The sequence below is a fragment of the Dysidea avara genome, chromosome 4, assembly GCF_963678975.1.
Source record: "Dysidea avara chromosome 4, odDysAvar1.4, whole genome shotgun sequence".
In the NCBI taxonomy this organism is placed as follows: Eukaryota; Metazoa; Porifera; class Demospongiae; order Dictyoceratida; family Dysideidae; genus Dysidea; species Dysidea avara.
The window spans coordinates 45,363,049-45,388,717 of record NC_089275.1 but is presented as its reverse complement, the minus strand read 5'-3'; the positions used below and the strand labels follow the sequence as shown (position 1 = coordinate 45,388,717).

Here is a 25,669-nt window from a genome sequence, read left to right as displayed (position 1 = left end):
GAAAAAAGCCACCAAACAAGAAGGGATCGCTGGGGTGGTAATGCAAACCAAAATCCCTATATTTTAAAATGACTCAGGGGAGCATGTAACTAAAGATTTATGACAGAGAGTCAAAATAGGGATTTGTGGTTTGCATTACCACCCCAGCGATCCCTTCTTGTTTGGTGGCTTTTTTCAGTGATCCCTATTCCCATTTTAAAATGTCTATTGATCTAGGATTATTACAATTACTTTATTTTACGGGTAATATGTAACTGTAACTAAATAGTTCAGCTGCAAGTAATATGTAACTAGTTACTTTTAAAACGTAACTTGCCCAACACTGAGTATCAGCGAGAGCCTAGCTATCAGTCCAGAGCACACTGCGATGTTGAGATCAACCGCGTGATATATACGTGGTTAGCACATGTTATGCAGCGGTTCTAAGAAACCTTGCACGACAACAAAAACAGGCTGCGGTTCTAAGAGGGGGAAAAAGGTGACCTTGCGCCACAACAATACGTCACGTGCGGTATTTTTAGTTTGACTGAGAACTTCAAAAATGATTTTGAAATTTTATACCAAGCGCGCGAAGGCCGTCTGTGGGCTCGCGCCTGGTTATTGAAATTGTTTTCGTTAAAACGTGTGTGGGTGTGTGTACCTACCTACCTATCTGTTTGTTTGTCCGTACGCACCAACGTGAGCAAAAACGTTTAAAATGATAAAAAGCAGCCAGCATGTGCAGCAGTTCTAAGAGACCTTGCGCGACAACAAAAACAAGCGAAATCACGTACACAAGATTTCGTCCAATCAAATCAATTCATTTTTGAAGTTCAAAATAATTTCCGCACGTGACGTCTTGTTGTGGCACACGATCACTTTTTTTCCCCCTCTTAGAACCGCAGCCTGATTTCACTTGTTTTTGTTGTCGTGCAAGGTTTCTTAGAACCACTGCATAACCACGTATATATATATATATATATATCACGCTTTACCCTCAGGTTGATCTCAACATCGCTGGACTGATAGGCTCTCGCTGATACTCTGACCGATACTCAAGTATGTTTGAAGTGGTGGGCGATGTACGTATTGAATTATTAAGTAGTCTATTGCATTACTGTTCTGCCTCAAGGTTTTTTGGGACAGATGCGATGCTACAACTATTTTCAGTAGCTACGGAAAAAAGGGCCTCAGCAAGAGCTTAGTTGAAGCATAAACTCAGTGTGAAATGGCACACTTCCGGATGCTGGTGCATAATGACAATTTTATATCGTGTCTTATATATGTGTGTTCATTGTGCTGTGATAAGTCACACGAGTCAGTCAGTGGGACGTTCTTTGTTATCTGGTATCCAACAGCAAGTCTGAGGTAGCTAAATGCCCTAATAAATATATCCTAAAAGTAGAAAAGGCGCGCTAAAACCCACTTCTGGCAACAATGCAAAGTGTGTCTGAAGTCATTGCCTTAATAAAGTTCAAATGCATGCCTACAGCCCACTTTCAATAATGGTGCATGTAAAAGTTTGTTGTACCCATAGGTAGCTGATAAGTTTGTTGTACCCATAGGTGGCTCCAGCATTACAAATATATAGTCTGGTACAGAAAGACGGGTACCACCATACACAATAGATTGGAAACAGTTGGAAATGTCTCTGGCTACATATCAACAGTAGCTATTGGGATTGTGAATCTAATGAAACTATGGTAACTATTTGACACCGGATCTGCAAAAACAGGACATAATCGCATATTTTTTGAATTCCTGTTTATTAAATATTTATGATCTACTTAGCCAAGTGTATTCTTCACTGCATACAAAGGCGAAGTTCGTGAAGAAAAATCAATCGCTTCGACATGATGTAAACAAATGCTCATAACTTACATATTCTTGGGTCTACTGCAACAAAACAAAAATTTTCCAACTTGTCTTGAGTGGGTGAATAAGATGATATCCAGTTTTTATTGTTAGTCCCTTCTTTCACTAAAAAGAGGGGTTGAAAATTTTAAGGATTTTCAAGTATTTCATCCAATGTATTCATGTTTTATACTGTAAATTTAGGCTTGTGCGATTATGTCCCTATTTTGCAGATCCGGTCACAAATTTTACTGATATTAATAAAATTCTGCATTTCAAATGACATGGTGTGGTAAGCTCAAAACCCACTAAACTGAGGACTGGGAAACACAATTTGTGTTTATGAAGCCTTATACTGGACTTGTACAATAATTCATATTTAAAGAACTTTGGAGTGAAGATCAAAGCGAAAATAGTGCTATATTAGCCATACAGAACAGTTTAGAAGACCACAGTGTTATATATGCAACCACAGTGCTATATTGGTGACTGCAGTGCTACATTGAGGTAGTTATAGTACTGTGCATGGGCTTGAGATGATTAGTTACATGGCGCCCGACCCTAAAATGGAGACGGCAAGGACGATTAACTGGGGAAGAAATCACCAGAATGGCAGAGGAAAAGGCACTTCAGAGGATCTTCAAGGTACATCCGTATCCAGAGCGAAGTCGGTTGTTTAACTGAAGGCTTGCTCGGTGAGTCTCGAATAACTTAATTCGTGCATGTTTCACCCAAGCTCCAGCTCGAAACTTGGAAGCTCTTTAAATTGCTTGTGCTATATGGAAAATATAACACTGAAGCAATGGCGGAGGAAGTAGTTGATATGAGGGGGTGCTGACCAGGGCCGGATCCAGACTTATGGAAAGGGGGTCAAAATGAACTGAGGCACTACATTGTCTCTAATTTGGTAAGGTGAAACCAAAAAAAAAGGTCACAGCCAGCTGACAATAGCTGCCCACCTCACCAGCTATGCATTTATAGCTGATAAACTACATAAAAATCCTTACATAGCTCGCTACACACTGCTCTAATACTGTGACTACTTTATTAGAGTGACTGCTCTATTAGAGTATCTCGATCTTTATCATGGATTTCAGCCCCACTCCAAGAAGGATAATTTCGGCGTGATATCATTCTGAAGGGGGCTAATCCCCCCCTCTTTCTGGAGTGGGGCTGAAATCCAGTCCAGAAAGGGGGGATTTCAGCCCCACTCCAGAAAGAGTGGGGCTGAAATCCCCCAAATACTAAATGCCAAGTGCTATATATTTGAGTATATGGTATGCACTCAAATATATAGCACTCAAAGAGTGGTTTCAAGATGAAATATAGCACTTGGCTTTACCTCGTGTTATATTTGTCTCTTGCCCACTCTTTTTGTGCTATGTTTTTCATATGGCACTCGCAGCAATGCTTTAACTGATACATACGGTATTCCTTACCATGATTCTAATTAAACTAATAATTTAGGGTAATTTCCATTGTCTTGGTAACCAGTGAATTCCACAATACATTACCCGTACATTATCCATTGCCACATAATGTTGCTGGCATTTCAAAAGTACACAAAATATTACTGTTTTTTTATTATACACCATTTTATGTATTTTACATAATTTTGGAGTCTTTTCCAATAGAAATGTATACTAATGTTCAAAACTTTTTGATATGTAACAGTTCAAGCTTATCCTTCAAAACTGCTAACTTTTGTGTGCACAGAATTTCAGTTTCTGTCAACTGACTTAAAATGTGTACAAAATGCAGTATATTTTACTTGTTTTGTTGCCATTTCAAGACTGCATGAGCTCTAATCTCCTTGCAGATGCAAGTTCAGTGATCTTGAGTTCTTTTACTTCATGCTCACTGTCTAGTCTATGCTTTGTATCTTGTAATTTTTAAACTGGTTATTCAGTGTGTCAACTTGTCTTGATTTTGGTTAATATGATCTCTACCTGGACAGCCTTCTGTGCTTTAGCATTCACGGCTACCCTAGTTTCAAGTCCTCTATTTCTTCAGCAGCTGCAACAATGTCATTTTCAAGTTTATTTATGTTTTTTCCATAATTTTGACTTTTCTATAGAAGTCTCGTCAAGTTTGGCTGTTAGTGTTTCAGTTTCTTTGTTTTATCAAATACCTTTAATTAACTGTGTTGCTTCCTGAACCTGTAGTTGTTTGTTTGCAATTTCAAGATGTTTTATTTCCATCTTTGCCTCTTCCAGCTGTCCTTCAGCAGTTTCAGGTCACTGTTATATTGTTCTATTTAAGCTCTTTTTCACTGATCACCAAAGATATCATCACCTGGTTGCTCTTGGTTGCCAGTAGCATCCTCCTGCATGGAGCTCATCAATTTGCTATTGTAGTTGTTCAAGCTCTTTCTCTTTCCAGTGTCTTCGAGTGTGCTTACTTGCTGTTCTGGAGCAGTTTTAACTAACAATGATTTCCTTCTGCTTTCTCCATTGCATCAGCAAAAGTCTTTAGTTGATTCTGTAGTTTGTTGTGTGTTGTGTTATTTTGTTCTGTTTCCTGTAGCAGTTCATAAAAATCATTACATAGCTCGCTACACACTGCTCTAATACTGTGACTACTTTATTAGAGTGACTGCTCTATTAGAGTATCTCGATCTTTATCATGGATTTCAGCTAGGGCTGAGCGATACTACCGTTTTAGCGATATATCGCGATATTTTGAAAGTATCGATATCGCGATATTTTGTTATTAACTATCGTGATACCATGCCTTACATTAAAAATCCATTTGTTATGCAGTACTAGGCTAAGAATCCTTGTAAATGATAAAGTCCACCCATCTGGTTTCCCCTGCAGAGAGGTGTGAACACTGTAACAACCTCAAAGCATGTGTTACAATAACTGTTACTGTAAACAAGGATGATAGTGGCTAGTTTGCTATCACCTATAAGGACTTCCTGCAGGAATGCTGAGCAATACATTATGTGGCACCAGCTATGATTTACTTATTTGTAAGTATCGTGAACTATTCAGTATCGTGAATAGTGGCTTTAGTATCGATCGTGATACTAAAATGGCAGTATCGCTCAGCCCTAATTTCAGCCCCACTCCAAGAAGGATAATTTCGGCGTGATATCATTCTGAAGGGGGCTAAGCCCCCCCCTTTCTGCTGCGTATGGTATGCACTCAAGTATATAGCACTCAAAGAGTGGTTTCAAGATGAAATATAGCACTTTGCTTTACCTCGTGTTATATTTGTCTCTTGCCCACTCTTTTTGTGCTATGTTTTTCATATGGCACTCGCAGCAATGCTTTAACTAATACATACGGTATTCCTTACCATGATTCTAATTAAACTAATAATTTAGGGTAATTTCCATGGTCTTGGTAACCAGTGAATTCCCCAATACATTACCCGTACATTATGCATTGCCACATAATGTTGCTGGCATTTCAAAAGTACACAAAATATTACTGTGTTTTTATTATACACCATTTTATGTATTTTACATAATTTTGGGGTGTGTCTTTTCCAATAGAAATGTATACTAATGTTCAAAACTTTTTGATATGTAACAGTTCAAGCTTATCCTTCAAAACTGCTAACTTTTGTGTGCACAGAATTTCAGTTTCTGTCAACTGTGACTTAAAATGTGTACAAGATGCAGTGTTTTACTTGTTTTGTTGCCATTTCAAGACTGCATGAGCTCTAATCTCCTTGCAGATGCAAGTTGAGTGATCTTGAGTTCTTTTACTTCATGCTCACTGTCTAGTCTATGCTTTGTATCTTGTAATTTTTAAACTGGTTATTCAGTGTGTCAACTTGTCTTGATTTTGGTTAATATGATCTCTACCTGGACAGCCTTCTGTGCTTTAGCATTCACGGCTACCCTAGTTTCAAGTCCTCTATTTCTTCAGCAGCTGCAACAATGTCATTTTCAAGTTTATTTGACTTTTCTATGGAAGTCTCGTCAAGTTTGGCTGTTAGTGTTTCAGTTTCTTTTGTTTTATTAAATACTTTTAATTAACTGTGTTGCTTCCTGAACCTGTAGTTGTTTGTTTGCAATTTCAAGATGTTTTATTTCCATCTTTGCCTCTTCCAGCTGTCCTTCAGCAGTTTCAGGTCACTGTTATATTGTTCTATTTAAGCTCTTTTTCACTGATCACCAAAGATATCATCACCTGGTTGCTCTTGGTTGCCAGTAGCATCCTCCTGCATGGAGCTCATCAATTTGCTATTGTAGTTGTTCAAGCTCTTTCTCTTTCCAGTGTCTTCGAGTGTGCTTACTTGTTGTTCTGGAGCAGTTTTAACTAACAATGATTTGCTTCTGCTTTCTCCATTGCATCAGCAGAAGTCTTTAGTTGATTCTGTAGTTTGTTGTGTTATTTTGTTCTGCTTCCTGTAGCAGTTCACTTTTAATGTTTCATTTTCTTCCTGCAACATTTTTATCTTGGTCACATGACAGAAACTTTTGTGGAGGTTTTCCAAACTTTAAAATGAGTCTCTAGTTCAATTTCAGAAATAGATCCTTCCTGGCTGTTAGCTGGTGAATTATAATTTGAAATACTTGCTCCTTGTTTGCCCATCTCAGTTCTTCTCTTTTGACTGTGTTATTTCTTCTTCAATGGCAGATAATTGTTTGAGGATGTGTTTAGGAGGTCTTCCTGGTTTTGACCTCTTGTTTCCGTACCAATAGAATCCAATGGGAAGTAAGGCAGGACAATGTTGGACTCGTGACTGATGGACCTGTATGTTTGGATCGTCTGGGAAATAGATTTTGGATACAACAATATCTGGGTCTCTTCGAGATACCACCCTATATGGTCCATGCCATGTTTGTGACAATTTTCTGTTCTTGTCAGTTTCTAGTCTTTCTACTTGGGATAAATACCCAGTCTCCAACCTTAAACTTTGATTTCTTTGCTGTCTTGTCATACTGGTATTTATAATGCATCTGAACTCCCCTGTTGGTTTGTTCTGCCAACTTCCTTGCAGATGAGAGCGATAATATCACCTATTCCCTCTAGCCACTGATATTAGTTAGCTTCAGTGGTTTGGTTGGTATTAGAGCTGCTTCCATAGGTGAATGACAGTCAAAACCAAATAACAGGAAAGATGACTTTTCACCTGTAGAGCTATGGGGTGTTGCGATAAGCCTATATATAGCACACCACTAAGATACTGGTCCCACTGCACTCCGAATTTAGCAGCTTGCTTCCTGAGCATTGTCTTCGGTGTTTGATTGAACCTTTCGACTACTCCATTGCACTGTGGGTAACTGGCTGTACTATTAAGTTTCTCTATTCTCAGCATCTTACAGATATCTTTCATTAGAAAAGATTGGTTCCTCTGTCAGATAAGAAAGCCTCTGGCACACCAAAACAAGGTACAATTTCTAGCTGAGCAATACTTTCGGTCTTCAGGGCAGACCATTGGCCATTTGGTAAACAAATCTTGAAAAACAATCACGTACTTATTCCCTTTAGATGTGACTGGTAGCTCCATAATATCCACTCCAATTATGAAGGGACGTTCTGTGAGTATGGGTTGTAGTAGAGGCTTCTGCCTCCTACCAGTGCCCTGCACTGTGGACAGCTATCCGCAAAAGATATCATATCACTGTTGTGACCTGTTGTAGCTCCTGATCTTTCTGTGCTAGGATACCATCATACATCAAAAATTGCTCACAGTTTTCTTGCCAGAGCTTCATTACCCTATCATTTGCACTTAAGCTCAGCCTCCAGTTGGTTGACTTCTTCCTTTGTTGACTTTAGCTCCAAAAGCAATGCCATCTTCTCTTTCTCAAGGTTTTGAAAAAGACTGTGTAACAGAGTGGACTGAAGTGCCAAGTCAAATTCCTCTTCTTCCTCACTACAGCTTTCCTGATTAAAGGGTAGGTGACTTACTTTTCTCACATCTGGTGAAGTGACTAAAAAGGTTCCATCTTTATCTTTCATTGACAGTTGCTCTCCTTGTTCTGTCTGAGAAACAATTATTTGAACACATGTGGGGTCATGAAATGTTTCTGTCAACTTCCCACTAATCAACTAATCATAACCTCATTATCACTGCTGTAAGTAGACCCAGAGCACCGGCCAGCTGCTGAAAATGTCAAAGTTTTAGTCTCTTAGAACACAAGGGTAAGCTTGTCCCTGAACTGTTCTATCTGAAGGGTTCATTCTTCTCTACTCTTTTAGTAGACTTACACTACAACTCTAACAGTTTTGTAGGGATGCCTAAGCTTCTACAATAACTTATGTTTTTCACTGTAACACTGTACAGTGACCTCTGTCCTCTTCTCCAGAGTTCCAAATTCTGCCAATCTCTCACAGTAGCTGGTGACAGGATCTTGGTAGGACCTCCACTGTAATGCAACCCTTCCTGTTAACCCTTCTTGACAGTAGCCCAATGTTTCTACTCAAGCTTGGCTATAGTTTTTAATAGTAACATTCAGCAGCAAATACACAGTAGCAAATTACTATAAAAGAATAAGTCTATTTATACTATGAAAATTATGACATAATGTTCCATCACATGACATCATAGTTCATTATAATTATATAGTTGCATTTCTCTTAATGCAGGTCTCTTAGTACTTTACAAATAGACTGTATCTGTTTGACATCACACTAAATATTTTCTGTATAATCTTTGTGAATACGTGAGGTAATAGTGAGTTATGAGCCAAGAATGCTGTCAAAGAGAAGAAAGCTGTGGTGTAGTTATTTTATTCGTTGCTTAGCAATATTGCTTCGCAGCTGGAAGGAACAGAGCCGTTAAACTCTAGATGTTCATTAGCTTGTACTGCCAGTCCCCCTTACTCACCGCCTTTCAATTGGCTATTAATATAAGTGAGAGCAAAGATTTAATTTTGATATAAGTAAAACCACTCAGCATGGTGATTTTCCCAAGTCTTTATTTAATTGATTGTGCACAATTGCAGTTTCATTTTCTCCATTAATTTTTCCTCTAAATCATGGCATAATAACCACTGCTAACTTAAAACGGTAATCCTCTATTGAGAAATGTGCCTGTACCCCATAAATATCATCATGTGACCGCGTCGAGCCTGTAACTGTAAATTATATTGCATTTCCAATCCATTATGGTTCTAGTATCTACGGTACCACCAATAGGGATGAGCCTATTTTGCTTTTTTTTCCACCTATTTTTCTTTCCAGTAATTCTTTTATTTTTCACCTATTTTGCTCAATATTTTGCTCGGGTTTTTTCTATTTTGCTGAGCATCAGTAAAAATTAATTGCAGTATCTCAAGCTTGCAAGCATGTGTGACTGCTCTATTAGAATATTTTGTACATAGTGACTGCTCTATTAGAGTATCTCGATCTTTTGTCACCATTTCCTATGAGCTCATGTTATCCTAATTATGCTAATACCATGCGTGACTGTTCTATTAGAGTATCTCGATCTTTTCATACAAAATGTGCTAAGCTGCCATTCCTTGGTGCCCATTTTTCCAATTTTCCACCTATTTTTCCAGCATTTTGCTCTTTGCTTTTACCAACGTATTTTTCCAAAAAATTTGCCGGCAAAATCGGCGCATCCCTAACCACCAACTAAATTGCATTGTTGGTAATTAATGAATTTTGTGATATCTGTTTTGGAGCCATAGATTAGCACTATTTGAGAGGTTGATATAAAGCCAAACAAAATCTACCCTTGGCACAATTGTCATTAAATTTTATGGCATATTATGCAATGTGGTACAGTTAATGAAATTTTTTCAGTGCACACTTTGGCTTTCCTAGGTTGAAGGGCTTCAACTTGACTATAACTCAGTGTCTCCAATTCACAGGAATAGGGGTAATGTACTAGAGGTTGGGAAAATGGGATGTCATGGACTGACTGACTAACTTAGTGTAGTGTAGGTTAATTGCTGTAGTAGGCTATATATAGTGTATGATGTAATGTTTGGCACGTGCTTACAATGAATAAGATGGCGTAGTAGTGTTGTTCCTCGCTGGCTTGATTGTACAGTTTGTATCCATCGAAGACAAAGGTATCCTACCATGGTTAAGTCTGGCAACCGGCTACTACTACTATCACTGCTACCCTACATTTCTGGTGCTGTGACTTGACGATTCATTTGTCATGGCCGTTTTTTTAACCAACTACTCAAACGTTGTATACCGTGGCAGTTTAACAGTACCCACTAAGGCAAGCAAATTATTTACAGAACATTTCTTGTGTGTGTTTCCCTCACAGTGACGCTGATTAGACTACAACCAGACTACGCCATGGCTGATGACCTCAAAGATCCTGTACAATCTCGTCGTAGGTACCAAGCTCACCACAAACGTTGGTTCACTACAACTCTTGAGTTACCAGAATGATGCAACACTACAACACCAGATGAGGAAGACCCGGACACACTTACTGATCTCATCTCACAGTTAGACAGGAAAAAGAGCATTCTAGCTGACTTGGACAAAGAAATCGCAACTTGTATTAACAAAGAAGAACTGGAAACAGAGGTGCTAGAATCGAAGAACTCCAAATGGAGATATCTAGAATTATTATGAAAGGGAAACGTCTCCAAAGGTGCCTCAAATCTCTGGACACTTCTACAATCCTACCACAGAGTAAGAAGCCAATTCCTCCAACTGTTAGCACAGAACCCTTAGCAACACTCGAATATGCTAAGAAGGACTCCACAGAGACTGCAAGCACTGCATCTCTCTCTGTGACTCTGACACAACGCACTTGGACTCCACAGAGACTGTAGCAGATGCCAGTGTTCCTCCCCTACTTCATCTGCTATACAGCATGACACTCATATAGTCGACACTACTGTGCATTTACCACGGCTTGATTTACCTACCTTGTCTGGTAACGCACTGGAATGGCAGTCATTCTGGGATGGATTTGAAATTGTAGTACACAACAACCCAGCTATTTCTGGAGTTCAGAAGCTGAGCTATTTAAGATTGTTACTCCATGGTGAAACTTCACAAGTAGTTGCCGGATTTGCTTTAACAAGTGACAATTATGAGCACTCTTTGGTACTCCTCAAGGATCGTTATGGTAGCTCACATAAATTAATAGCTCACATGCAGGCATTCATAAAATTACCTAGTCCCTCCAACACACTCAGTGGACTACAGCAATTCCATGACACTGTTGAGAGGCACATACACAGTCTCTTAACACTGGGAAAATCTGCTGATTTGTATGAAGACATAATGGTGCCCATCATTTTGAACAAGTTACCACCTACAACGAGAAAGAATATGGCAAGGGAACATGGCACTGATGAATGGAACCTAACCGATTTGCAACAAGCCATTAAGAAGGAAATGAGAGTGTTTGAAGCAGAGCTTATGACTAGTCATTCCCCTCTGTAAGCAGCACTCAACATGAAGGGTGAACATACAGCGCCAAACAGGACTACTTTGAATTTGTATGTCACCAACTCACTTTCTGGGTTTTGTGGATCACTCAGCCAGAAAAATCTAGTGTAGCCTCTATCATCTTCATAAAGTGAGGTGTGCAGAAATGCCTTCTCTAACCATCAGGTAGATGCTCCACATTATTGGTAATGTATATATATCCAAGAAACTGTTGGTGAGTTCATCTTTAGGAGTGATTCCCACAGATTCTACAGATCAGAACTGTTCCAGGTTAAGGTTGGTTGGGTCGCCACATAACATGTGTTAGAAACTATCTTCCCTTGAGTGGTTGTCTCCAAAAGGCCTGAGAGTAGATAGCTGAGTTTGGATCCCACAGCTGTGGGTCCATTGCCCCTAATGACATGGTCCTCCACAATGTTCCAGTACCGGTCATCTCCAATCAGCAGAGTGATGGAGAATTGTTCAGCTGAGGAAATTGGATGAGCCAAATGTAGCCCAGCTAGGTATTGGAGATCGATAATTGCCTTCTGGTCCACAGTGTGTATTGGTGCGGCAGCCGTGGGAACAATAAGAACAGTTAGTGGAATCACCTGACCGGAAATACCATGACGGTTAATCGTAGCAACATCCAACTTGGTAATGCTACTAGTTCCAGTACCAAATGTGGACAGTGAAAGTTCAACAGTGTCATGTGGCTGCACTTGCAGGAAGTCTACTAGTCCCTTGGTAAGGAAGGAGTGCTGGGACCCTTCATGAAAGAGAATGTTTGACTGGACATGTGTACCTCTGGATGAGATGTTGGTTACTGCAGTCTTCAAAAGACAAGTGGTATTGCCTGCCAGATGAACTGATGCTGTAGTTGTTGGTTGAGAGACAATTGTACTCAAGGGTGCCTCGTTGGTAGCTGGGATAGTTTCAGTGGTGGCAGGGTTAGGTTCAGAGGTTTCCTGCTTCTCCGGACTGGCCTCAAAACAAATACTTGTATGGTGCTTATGATAACACTTACGGCAGCGGTACCTTGAAATACAGGCGCTGACTTTGTGCTTCCCTAGGCAGTTAAAACAGAGACTCTTCTTGGTAACAAACTCCTTACGTGCTTGGCTGCTTGCTAGTGTCTGGCAATCCATAGGGGAGTGGGATCCCTTGCAGAAACACAGGTGCGTTGAGATGGTGTATTAGATTGTCCTGTACCTTTGTTGGTTACCTGACCTATGCCAGCATAGAAGGCTGCAGTGAGGTGACTAACATTTGCCATTTGTCTCAGTACAGACCTCCCACTGCACAGAGCATGTTTTCCAATCTGTATGTGGACAACATAGTGTCTGGGTGCTAATCACAATTAGAGGCTGTCTTGTATTATAACAATGCTTGCTCCATAATGAAAGATGCCAACTTTAATTTGATAAGCTGGGCCTCAAATAACCCCCAACTCAGAGAATAAACATCTAAGGACAAGGTAGTAGATGTCAACAATGTTCTAATACTACAGTGGGATACACAGACAGACACATTACAGTATCTCTCATGTCCAAGTAACCATAACCTCACTTGTCACAAAGAGAGAAGTCTTGAGAGAATCATGTAAGATCTTCAACCCACTAGGATTGTTATCTCCAGTGACCATTAGAGCTAAGACATTTATGCAGTCATTGTGGCAATGCAATGTGGACTGGGATGAGTCGTTAACTGATGAGGACCAGAAATAGTGATTAAACATAGCAGAGAACATCCAGGAAGCCAAGAGTGTACAAATCCCAAGACAATACTCACCTACAGTGAGTGCCTCCAAGCAACCTGTATTTGTTGATGCCAGTCTATTGAGCAGTGGCCTTCATATGTAGAGGCAGGAAAACTTCCTTCATCATGGCAAAGTCCAGAATCGCTCCCCTCAAGCCACTCACTCTACCGAAACTCGAATTGATGGGTGCAGTTTACAGCAGCAAGGTTGTGCAGTTTTATATCACAAGCTATCGTCACTCTCAACCTTTCCATTCAGTTTTGGTCAGACAGCCAAATTGTCCTTCATTGGATTAAGGGATAGAAATCAATCAACACATTTGTAGCTCATCGGGTCACTCAAATTCTTGAACTCTCAGGATCAGAATGCTGGAGATACCGTATAGAGCAAAACGGTGGCGGGGGAAAACATTGGTGAATTGCTAGTGATTTGCCAAAGTTTCCCACTTCCAAATTCTCTGTCTTTTTTTTTATTGATTATTCGTAATATTGTGATTTTTTGTTGTTAGGCAACTGGTGAGAACGTGGTCCTCTGAAAGAGTGAAGTGCATACTATGTCTATTCTTAAGTTTGTTCGTCCTTTGAAATGAAAAGGGCCAGATTTTCCTAAGCCAACTGAGCCTTTGAGTGAAAAGGTTACTTCTACTGCTATAGCCACCACTAATGCGAAGGTTGAAAAGGCCCTCGAGGAGGAAAAAGTGAAAAGAAGTGAAAGCCGTCGAGGTCCACGAGGAGAGGTCTTATATATTTCAAACAGGAACTGAAAAGTTTGAATTGGGCAAGCAAGCAGCTGAGCATGGCGTTACTGCAACAATTCGCTACTACGACGATAAATACCCGGGCCTGCCATGGCTGACAGAAACCAGCGTTCGCAGGTTTAAGGATGCCTGTGAAGATGAAATGAAGCTATACGTGGGTTGCTTGGGTAGCACAGATATAGAATTTCCGAAGGAATTGCCGAACAAGAAGACTGGCCGCCCATTGGCTACTGGAGACGAAGTTGATCAGCAAATACAGCACTATTTATTGGATATGAGGAAAAGGGGCTTAACAGTGAATACAAGTGTTGCCATTGCTGTTGGAGAGTGTATACTGCTAAGCAAGAACGCAAGTCTTTCAATAGAAATCTTAACCAAAGAATGGGCGAAACACTTGTTTAAAAGAATGGGACTAGTGAAAAGAAAAGGCAATACAAAGGCTAAAGTAGATGTTGAGAAGTTTGATGAAATCAAGAAGGCGTTCCTCCAAGATATCAAAAGTGTAATCACCATGGATAAGGTACCAGTGAAATTGATAATCAATTGGGATCAGACTGGTCTCAGTTATGTCCCAGTCTCAGAGTGGACCATGGAACAAGAAGGTGCTAAGCGGGTTCCGATCGATGACAAAGATGATAAGTGCCAGATAACAGCAGTATTTGGGTGTTCTATGACAAGTGATTTTCTTCCACTGCAGTTGGTGTACCACTAAATGTTTGCCCTCCTTTCAGTTTCCACCAGACTGGAGTATCACACACACAGAGAATCATTGGTGCAACGAAGGAACAATGGAATTGTACATTACAAAAATCATTTTGCCATATCTCTGTGAGACCAAAAAGAGGTTAAAGCTTCACCAAAACCACCCATCCTTATTGCTGTTTGATAATTTTAAGGGGCAGTGCACCGAGAAGTTACTCAAGTTACTTGACAGTAAGTATGTAATGTTTTTCTAATCCGGCTAATTGCACAGATAGATTGCAGCCATTAGACCTTAGCGTGAATAAAGCAGCAAAAGAGTTCTTTACGCAGAAGTTTTCAGAGGTGGTATGCTCTACAAGTTTGCTCCCAATTCGAGGGGAAGACTTTGAAAGCACCTGTTGACCTACACTCAGCGTGATAAAACCACTTGGAGCAAAATGGTTGGTGGATCTCTTTGACTACTTCAAAGGCAAACCTGACATCATCAAGAATGGTTTCAAGGAAGCAGGAATACTTGATTGCATCAAGTCACAAGCCTAGACTAAGACAGTTATATTGAAGTGATTAGTTATTGTGTAGCTTGCTATGTATTATACAGGCTTTATTGTAATTATTAAAATACATGAATTATGTTAAATTACAGAATCACATTGAATTTCATATTACCATTATATACAATGCCTACACAATTCATGAATACTGAAATCTCTAAGGAAATGGGGTAAGCTTTTGTCCTTCCAAGCAAGTCACAAAATGTGACCTAAACAACTCCTGGTGAAACTTCTGTTTAGACAGATTTTGACCATGTGTTTATGCCACAGCAAACAGGCTGCAATCCTTTGTTCCCTTTTGCTTTTGTACTTTAGTGAATTTAATATTCTTCACAGGTAAAGATTTAAATAAGGTACGGTATATATCATTTTCTAGTTTCTTTGTCAACATTTCTGAATACTGAATGGTATACAAGAACAGCATTTCCTGCAAATCCAATGGTAGTTGCAACGATCCAGTGGTGACAACAGGCACAGTGAATAATTTGTAGCATATTTTCTTGCTTTTCAAGTACTGGCGTCTCCTTTTGCTACAATAGGGTAGATTTCAAACCACTCATCTCAGGGAATTGTATTTTTAGTAAGCTTTGTGCCAAGTTGATGTGAATATCAAACAGCTCCTAACCCATTATAATGTACTCAGGGTCAATGTCACTTATCCTGGCTTTCTTGCAAGGTGGTTCACTACTTGATTCACCATCGCCAATGATGACAATTTGACCAGAGAAACGATTAACATTAGTGCTCATGAAGATCCTTTCAGCTTCAAGTGGGTGATCATGGTTAAAAACCACATCAAGTGAGCCATCATCTTTACCAGCAACATCAGGTGAGCTATCATCATCTACAGGTTGCCTTGGGGAATCATCAGTTGGTATAATCATCACACCGAACACGTCCTCAACCACTTTTTTTGCTTTCTCCCCTAGATTACAATTTTTTTTTGGAAGATGTACCGACAAGGAATTTCTAAACCCCCTTGGGGCAAATCGCAGGTGTACTGCCTTGGTCCAGTAACAACGCATACTATGGCTCCCCCACAACAGATGAATATTGAACAAACAGTAGAAATTAGATTGGGCACATGGCCCACCGTAACGTTACCTCCAGCAGAATCGCCAGTACTACTCTGTTCAACTACTGCCACCGTTGCAGTGTCCATGGGGTTCCCAGGTTCTCTTTCACTTTGAAGCTCTCTTCCATCGATAAGAACATTCCAGACATCTTTATACTCGTGGTACCCATGAACTATGCTAGCTAGTGTGAACTCGTGCATCACTTTTCCAAGCACATGTTAGAAAACTTTAAATTGTGGGTTTCCGTACAGTACAGGTATCACATGAATTCATGTAAGATGATCTTTGCATCCTAAGACACCAACGAGAACAACTCGAGCTTGCAAGATGCCGTGAGTAAATTTTCCAATGTTTCCCCTCGCCTATTTCAAAATAATGTGCCTAAATTCGCCAAAGTTTTTTCTGCCAAATCCCTGGATGCATGAAATTCGCCAGTTTTCCACCACCAATATTTTACGCTATACAGTACTGTCCAACATTACAAATCCTGCGGACTTGCTTACCAGAGGAATCTCCTCCTCACAACTGAAGTGATTGACATTGTGGATCCATGGGCCCCAATGGCTACCTTCTGAAAACAGTTGGCCTATCTGACAACTTTCACCCGACATTGAAATGCAAGCATTGGCTGTAACTGCGACCATAACCACCATTCAAAGGAGTTCAGGTACCATACATATTCACCATATTATTGACATATCTAATCACAACACACTATCCAGGCTTTTGAGAGTCACAGCTTATCTTTGCAGATTTATCACCAACTGTAGGAAACAACAACAGGAGAGGCTTACTGGTCCACTGACACTATTAGAACTACATCATGCCCTGGTCACATGGGTGAAGCAATGCCAAGAGAAAATGTATTCCAGGGAGACTGTAAGCCTCACCTCTCCATCATCTACTACTAAGAGACTTCCACTTTTTAGACAACTCCATCTATTTTTGGATGAAGATCACATGCTTCGTTGTGGTGGCAGAATACATAACACCCGCTCAGTAAAACAGCTAAGTTTTCACTTCTACTCCCACCCAAACACATCTTGTCATTCACAGTGTACATTTGCAGTTGTTTAATGCTGGAACTAATGCTACTCTAACGGCCATATGGCAGAGATTCTGGATCCCCACTGCTAGACAGTGGATCAAATCACAACTACGTCATTGTGTAATTTGTCGTAAACACAGTGGAAAGCCATATGCTGTCCCAGACCCTCCACCCCTACCAGAGATCTGCACACATGAGTCAGATCCTTTCACCATTACTGGAATAGACTTTACAGGTACAATGTACGTACGAGACTCCAACACAGAATCCAAAGTGTATGTCTGCTTATTTACATGTGCCACAACCAGGGCAGTCCACCTTGAAATTGTGACAGACCTGAGTGTGGAGACATTTTCGCTAGCGTTTAGGAGATTTGCCAGCTGCAGATCCTTACCACGATCCTTGTGTCAGACAATGCTTCCACTTATACAGCAGCAGTGGAAGAGCTACGACGACTCCTACAGTCAGACCATCTTGCAGATGTGCTAGGGAACAAGGGATTCAGTGGCGCTTCATACCAAAGTGTGCTCCGTGGTATGGTGGCTGGTGGGAGCATCTTATTGGACTAAGATGGCTCTGAAGAAGGTACTCGGAAGATCAAGGGCCACCTTAGCAGTTCTTCAAACGCTGATAGTGGAGGTAGAGGCTATCTTGAACGACCGACCTCTGAAATACGTTTCCCATGAACTAAATGACCTTGAACCACTGACTCCATCGCAACTGCTGCATGGCCACTGTATTGTGTCTCTTCCTCATGAACAGGTAAGACCAACCTTTGGTGACTACTCAGAAGTGAATCAAAGAACACGCTTACAAGCAGCTCTTCTTAGTCGATTTTGGTCATGTTGGAGACATGAGTATCTCACCTCACTCAGAGAACACCATAGAGCTTCCGGGAATGATGCTCAACAGATCAAACAGGGTGACATTGTACTAGTACATGATGACAGTCCAAGGATCTCATGGAAATTAGCAGTGGTTGACGAATTACTACAGGGGAATGATGGACTGGTACGAGCTGCCAACATAAGAACTGCTCAGGTTAGGACCAACTTCTCTATCGCTAGGCTAATACCACTGGACGTATCCTCCAATTCAGTGTCAAACGACAGTGCTTTTGTTAGGGATGTATCCACCCAGAGCACAACAAACAGTGATCCCAGTAGCAATGCAACTAGAGAGGTTGGACGTCCCAAACGAAGAGCTGCAGAATGTGGCAGAGATAAGGTCAGAAACTGGATCAAGGAACTTTCCCCCCCCCCCCCCTGAAGATGTCATGGACTAACTTAGCATAGTGTAGGTTAATTGCTGTATTATTAGTAAAGTAGGCTATATATATATAATAGTGTATGATGTAATGTTTGGCACGTGCAGTCTGTATCTGTTGAAGACAAAGTGATCCTACCATGGTTAAATCTGGCAACCGGCTACTACTATCACTGCTACCCTACATGGGATGATGTGCCATAAACTTTGGAATGCTAACAATAGACTTTGGTTATCATGTGACTTCAAGCTAACCAAGGTCCTGCATGTCTTAATCCCAAAGTAATGATCAGGACCACTATTTAGTGGGGACCTACATATCTTGAAACAAACCCCTTTAACTCCCCCACCCCTGCTACAGCACCACTCATTTCACACTAATTCGTCAACTGATTTGTGACAACTGTTAGTGGAGGGTGGGATTGGGGTGAGTAAACACAGTAGAGCTACTTTCACTGCTGCTGCTACTGTGTAGAATGCTGCAACTGAGTGCCTGAATAACCAGCTTGGCTGGTTTTATGCCTGGATTTACCTTCACTGAGCTCAGATATTGTTGTTTGTCTCCACCTTCCCATGGAACTAATGCATAACGTGTACATTTGCACCCCTAACAACCAGTAAACTATCATCACCCGAGACAGTTCTAAGTTAAACCTGTTTGTAGGACCAGGAGTCCTACAGACCTTCAGCACTTGTTCTGTAAAGTCTTAATAAATAAAATAAAATAATGTCCACTTGGGGTACTTTGAGAAAATAAAGTCACTCTCTGACATTCCTATGGATACAAATACTTGAAATTAACAAGGAGAAGACATCCTGACCATCTGGCAGACTCCTGTAAGCGTTCGAGCGTTAATTAGATGGCTGCAGGTTCAAGGCTGCCCAGATCCAGTCATGGATTTTTTCTCCTTTCCCCACCTTTTCAAACATACTTTCTGTAACAACTTTAAACAGGCTATAGGACCAGGAATCCTACAGACCTTCAGCACTTGTGCTGTAAAGTCTTAATAAATAAATAAATAATTAATTAACTTTCAGTTTATCTTGTATTACAAAATCACTGAATAATTGAGCTACATTCCTGTCAAAACCACAGACAAATGACTTTGGTGTTTTGCATCATTAATTTCAGTCTTGCAGGAAGGTGGGGCAATTGGAAACAGTGGAAATGGAAACCGGAAACGAAAGTGGAAATGAAAAATGGAAATGGTCAAATCGTCACATAAATATACCCCTGAGTAAAACCCTTGTTTAGTGGCCACCTCTTAAAGACCACATTCTTACAAAGATCACCTTCTTACAAAGACCACCTTCATACAAAGACCACATTGTAATTGGATCTCAAAGATGGCTAATGCATATTGACCTTATAAGACTATTTCATGGTCACCTTTTATAAAGACCACTTTTCACATCGTAATAATAGTTAAATTCTAAAAATGTACATATTTCATGACTTTATTAAAACAGCTAGGTCAGCTAAAATAAGCTAGGCTCTTAAGGTCATCATCTCCATATGAGACCTCTTTTTTCATTGATACAGTAGGTTGTAGTGACTAACTAAATTTCACTTGAATGGGCTATTTTTGTATGACACATTCTGGTACACACTAAGCAATGATGGTAGATGACTTGAGTGAAATGTGGACCAAAATGTGGGTGACCCCTTTCTACGAGTCACGAAATAAATGTTTGAATATTACCATGTAAAGAGGTGATTTTTGTAAAAGAGATGGCGATCATGAAGTGGTCTAATCAATTAGATCATCAAGTATGCCTTAACTATCTTCTTTAGAACCTAATTACAATGTGGTCTTTGTGCAAAGGTGGTCTTTGTAAAAATGTGGTCTTTGTGCAAAGGTAGTCTTTGTAAAAATGTGGTCTTAAGGGGTGGCCAATAAATAAAGGTTTTGCTCTAGGATGCATGTATGTAACGAGTTGACCACTTCTGTTTTCCATTTTCACTTTCTGTTTCCAGTTTCCATTTCCACTGTTTCCAATTAATACCCAGATGGCATGAGGAACCTCATGTTCTTTGAAAGTAACATCGTGCTACATAGGTACACAGACAGTGCTGGTGTTTAATGGTTGGTCTGTGTTCCTGGCATTAAAACGTTTAATGTGGAGATGGTCCTGCATGTAGGGCAGGTAGCCATGCTAGTAAACCCATAAAATTACTATAGAGTATATAACTGTATAATTTGCAAAGATAATTTTTGCTTATTCCATTATTCCGTATTCTGCATTTTGAAAACTCCCCTCACAGGTATCTATGTAATAGTTAGACATCAAAACACAGGGTTCTACAAAATTTAGTAATCTGAAATGCCCTGTGTTGTGGTGCCAGAGCAAAGCGAGGGCGCTACTACAGGGCCTTAGGGGTTCTAAATTCTGTATAATTATAGAGTCTCGTGTTTCGATGTCTAACTTATTTAGACCACAGCTCTTTGTTGTACCTTCTCAGCTGTTTGTGACATGAGAAATATATAGTTCATTAGTAGAAACTAGCCCAATACACCTCCCTGTAACGTGTAATGGTTCTTGCTATCCAGTCCATGTGTTGCCAATGTTACAGGTATGTATCGATCTATTGAGACATAAACAAGGGATCTACTATGAGTAGCCTATGAAATTCGAGTATTTCATCCTAATGGATTTTAAATGCTTTATATTAATGACTAAGCTTCAAAGCATACTATACATGAAATAGTCTAATCGGTACACTTATTAAAGGTCCACTGAAATACACTTTAGTTATTACTGGCAGTAGAAGATTAATTTTGCTTTGTTTAGAATAATTTACATCATAATGCATTGTATATACTAAGAAACTAATGAAATTTTCTACTGACTGACTGAGTAACTGACTGACTGATTCATTCAGACAAGTGTGACTCAATAACAGCTAAGGCTACAAACTTGATTTTTTCACTGTTCAATGTTGTTTCAGCCAGACACACACCTTTTGGCATACCGCAGTACATACAATGCATTCTTCGTGGACTTACCAGTGCATTCCTTTGTGTCCCATTCATCTTTGCTGACAGGGAAAGATGTCAATTTGGTGGTAGCATATGATGGCTTCCCTTTGTAATGGAAATCATCCATTTATTTTCATAGTGGTTACTTTGATTACAGAGGTGCTTTTCGAACAGTTCTTGATTCGTAATGCTGTGTACCATAGCCGACAACAGAGCATAATGGATACTTCAATTTTCAGATGATAATTGGTAGCTGGAGCACACGGCAGCATTATTTTTTCTTTTGATGCAGTATGTGTCAGTTGACCAGTTATAATAATTTTATTTTACAAAAAAGTTAACAAACAAGTACACTAAATGATTTGGAATTTTAACGTAGAGTAGGGACCATAGCACATCAATAAAAGTACTGAAATAAGCTGGAGTAGTGCACAATATTAAATACAGTAAAACAATAAGAAGTGCTATATCCCTACTGTGCATTGCCATTATGGTATCTTGATCACAGTAGAGAAATAACACCTCTTATTGTTTTACTGTAATTTAATATCATGCACTGCTCCAGCTTGTTTCAGTACTTTTATTGGTGTTACTCTAGTTAAAAAAAGTTTTTTTGTGTACTTGTGTTAGTGCTGCACACATACTCCCATCACATGACTTCATATCTGGAAGTAGTAGATGCAGTTTTTGATGCCTATAATAGGCACTGTCTCAGTTTTCAATTTATAGTTGAACAGTTTTTAAGGAGTAGCTAACTTTCAATATTGATGACTTAGCTAGTCTGTATACCTAGTTTATGACAGCTATAGTCCATTAATTCACAGACCATCAGTGTTAGTCCCTAGTCAACAAACCATTCTGGACTGCTGAAAGGATCCGAACAATGCAGCAAAGAAGTATTGTGCTGTAAAATTCGGTCCGTATATTACATGTTGATCTTTATCAGGCATTTTCTGTGGGTCGTTCTCATTCTGTTTTCATTTTCCTTGAATTCTACCTACCTGGATTTATTACTTCTTACAACACAGGGCAAAATTCAAAAAGTATAAAGCATTACATGGCTTCTTTAATTGACCAAAGAATGTTATCCTACATTTCATATTAGGAATGTACACATGGAGTGAACTATGCATGTTTATAGCTAGTTAAGATGTCAGAAGCCATACCATGCTCTACACTTTCACTCTCCAATGTTGCAATATGTAATAAATCCCCTGTACGCTGCTTGAGAACACCAGCTGTAAATCAACAGTACAGTGGTGGTAGCAAGCCACGTGACAGTTCATTTCTTGGCTGTTTTGAATGTAGTGGGTAGAGATAGAGAAGCGATTCTGATGGCACCACTGTCCCAGGATTATAGGCCATATAGACAAAGATACAGTACTGAACGTGATGAGTGAGTCTGACAATGGTACCTTCGTTTGTGCATGTAGTACTGCTAACCCAGCTTTATAAATGAACTGAACCAAGCGCTGAGAAGAAGGTGAGCTTTGATAGTGCTCAGAGAGTGCAAAGCACTACAGTTACAGCAACAACTTCACTATTAGGGACCCGCCGATTATGTTGGCATAATAATGAGCATAATAGATGCCTGAAAGCATTGAGCATAATGCTAGCATAATAGGCAGAACAGTTGTGCATTACCATAAATTCTTACTTATCAAAATACATATATGTGACCCAGTCTGTGAAAAGGGGTCTTATAGCCTTTTCAATTGCATGTACTTGGCAACCTGTAACTTGAATTGTGAATGTGGTATCACCCTAAAATTGGTCCCTTTATTCCCCTAACATAGCCCTAAGGTTTTGTGTAAAATGAAGGTGATAGGTTGAAAACATGAGGAGTTATGGTTAGTCAAACTTGATGATTTGGAAAGGCTATAAGACCCCTTTTCGCAGACCGGGTCACATTATATCACAGAAAAAGATTAATATACTGTAATAGAACAGTCAGATGACTGTTCTATAAGAGTATATTGATCTTTTCTGTGACATGCTATTTGACAAGCAAGGATTTAGAGTCTGTGCTTCAGCAACTTTTGTTTTCCCACAATTTTGCTAGAAAAACATAGTAACTGAGGTATAAATATTGAGCATAATAGATAAATATTGAGCATTAAGTTAAGCATAATAGGCAAAATTTTGAGCAGTGCAGCATAGCATAATAGGTAAAATAATGAGTATAATCACATAGTGATTTAATTTGCCATACATTAGTCTCAATAGTAGGAGTGCAATTAATCCCAAATCGCATGGCCTTGTTTCTGTAATTGCACTGTAAAGTAGCCAATAAAATAGCGGAATAACAGAAGCCTTTTAAGTGCAACAAGAAAGTGATATAATGAATAGCCAATCAAAGAAGCTGATAATAGAAGCCTTTTAAGTGCAACATATGTAGACATTTTGAGTAGCCAATCAGAATTGCTGACACATGAAGCCTTTTAAGTGCAACAACAAATGATGTAATACAAAGAAGGATGATGCAATCACCTGGTAGAAGTTAATGGCCACATAGAACTGGATAGATGTGTACTACAAACCACGAAGGGTGGTCACTATGTGATTAGTAGGCAATCACACGCATTTTCGTGCAATTATGGAATAACAGCCAAAATTGCACTCGGCTTTGCCTCGTGCAATTTTGACTGTTACTCGTACAATTATTCCCTAATTGCACTCAAATGTGTGTGATTACCTATACTAATCGGCGGGTCCCTATTCACTATGGTTTACTAGAAGAACTCTTCAGTGATCTTGGAATGCTATGATGAAGTGCTTGGTATTGCTGCCCTCACTGCACTGTAGATTTTCATGTTTTGACTTCTTCAGCCTTTCTCATTTTAAAGTGTGTAATAGCAGTACTTATGGTTCAAACATCACATTGTGACATAACTAGACTTTTGTGGGTTTAATTTCTCAGAACTACATAATTGAATTATTAAAATAGTAGTTTTGTGCAATGCATAATACAAACTACTTATTTATTCAATAAAATGGCAAAAAAAATTTCCATTTCTGTGGACCTTGAAGGTAATTAATTGGCTATTACTTAGATTTTCTTATAGAAGGCATACAAGAAATCATCATCACAGTCTCTAACAGATAATTGACAAGTAACTTAGCACGTGCACATAATAAAAATTATGATGTAGGTTTCTGTTCAATACATTTTGGCAGAAAGCACAAGCCTGACCATTTAGTGCCACTGTATGTACTGAATAATGTATGGGCAAGCTGCAGTGTGTAGTGCAAGGGAATGATGTATAATATATGTTTAGTATTAACTGCTGTGTTCTTATACAGGATGGCACATGAAGTTGCTCCTTATTCTTATATGGTGGATTATTATCCATACTATGACGGCCATGGTCAATATAACTTAGACTCCGAAACTATTCGTTATTTGAAAGGAAATGGTGTCTATGATGCTGTACGAAGGAATGAATTTCTTGGGAGAGTACGTGAATGGCTTAGAGAATCGATTAATGCTATAAGACAAAACCATCCTGAAACTCAAATAGTGATTGGGATTGCTCCAGGTCATGCCCCAGGTAATCATGGTTTCATGGAACATCAGTTGAATATTGAAGCTTTAGATGTTACATTCAATCCCGCCTTGCTTCAACGACATACACCGATACCAAGACAAGCAGACAATAATGCACCGCGTAACATTCAGACTCACTTGGATTCAATCAACGTGATAGGAGATGTAGTTGGCAGAGTCGTGTGCATTTTGGATGATGTTTGGACCACAGGATCTACACTGAGTGCTTGTCGTCAGTTGGTTGAGGCCCGTGACCCTGTGGAGGTTTACTTGCTTGCAATAGGAAGGACAGTTTAATATAATGAATGTGAAGTGAACATTAGTGAAAGTACAGGTGTACATGCGTTATGGATTTACAGATTTTTAAGGAGTGTGTATTTCATATAAGAGGCTATAATTTTGTAAGATGGTTTTGTGTATTTGTTTATATGAGTTGAGAACTTTTTTTACAAGAAAATGCATGTAATTGTTATTTACACTACCACAAAAAAAAACCAACATTAACACCTGTGCCTCAGAATATTATGTGGTAGAAATGTAGCACTACATCACGACTATGTTTATACTCCACTTTGTATTACGTGATATATTGCCATATTACTGTGACACAATAATTATCGATACACCCAATGCTGCATCATTGCAAATGGCCATGCAGAAAACTTACACGTTATCAAAGCTTCTAGTATAAATATCCTATTTTTATACTGATAGTCTGGAAGACAGCAGAGTGAAGTTTCTAATGGTCTATAGTTTATTTTAATGCACTTTTGGATTGTCCTATACACCTAAAACAATATTCCACCTGCTGGACAGGTGTGACGTGTCAGCCTTG

The 25,669-nt window shown here is 39.5% G+C and overlaps 1 long non-coding RNA gene across 1 annotated transcript; it reads left to right on the top strand.

Moving 5' to 3' along the window:
• Window positions 1-890: 890 nt before the first annotated feature.
• LOC136252394 (uncharacterized) lies at window positions 891-25,291 on the top strand. The gene is made up of 2 exons (XR_010699536.1): window positions 891-1,038; window positions 24,591-25,291. It is a non-coding gene; the product is annotated as an uncharacterized lncRNA (long non-coding RNA).
• Window positions 25,292-25,669: the final 378 nt, after the last annotated feature.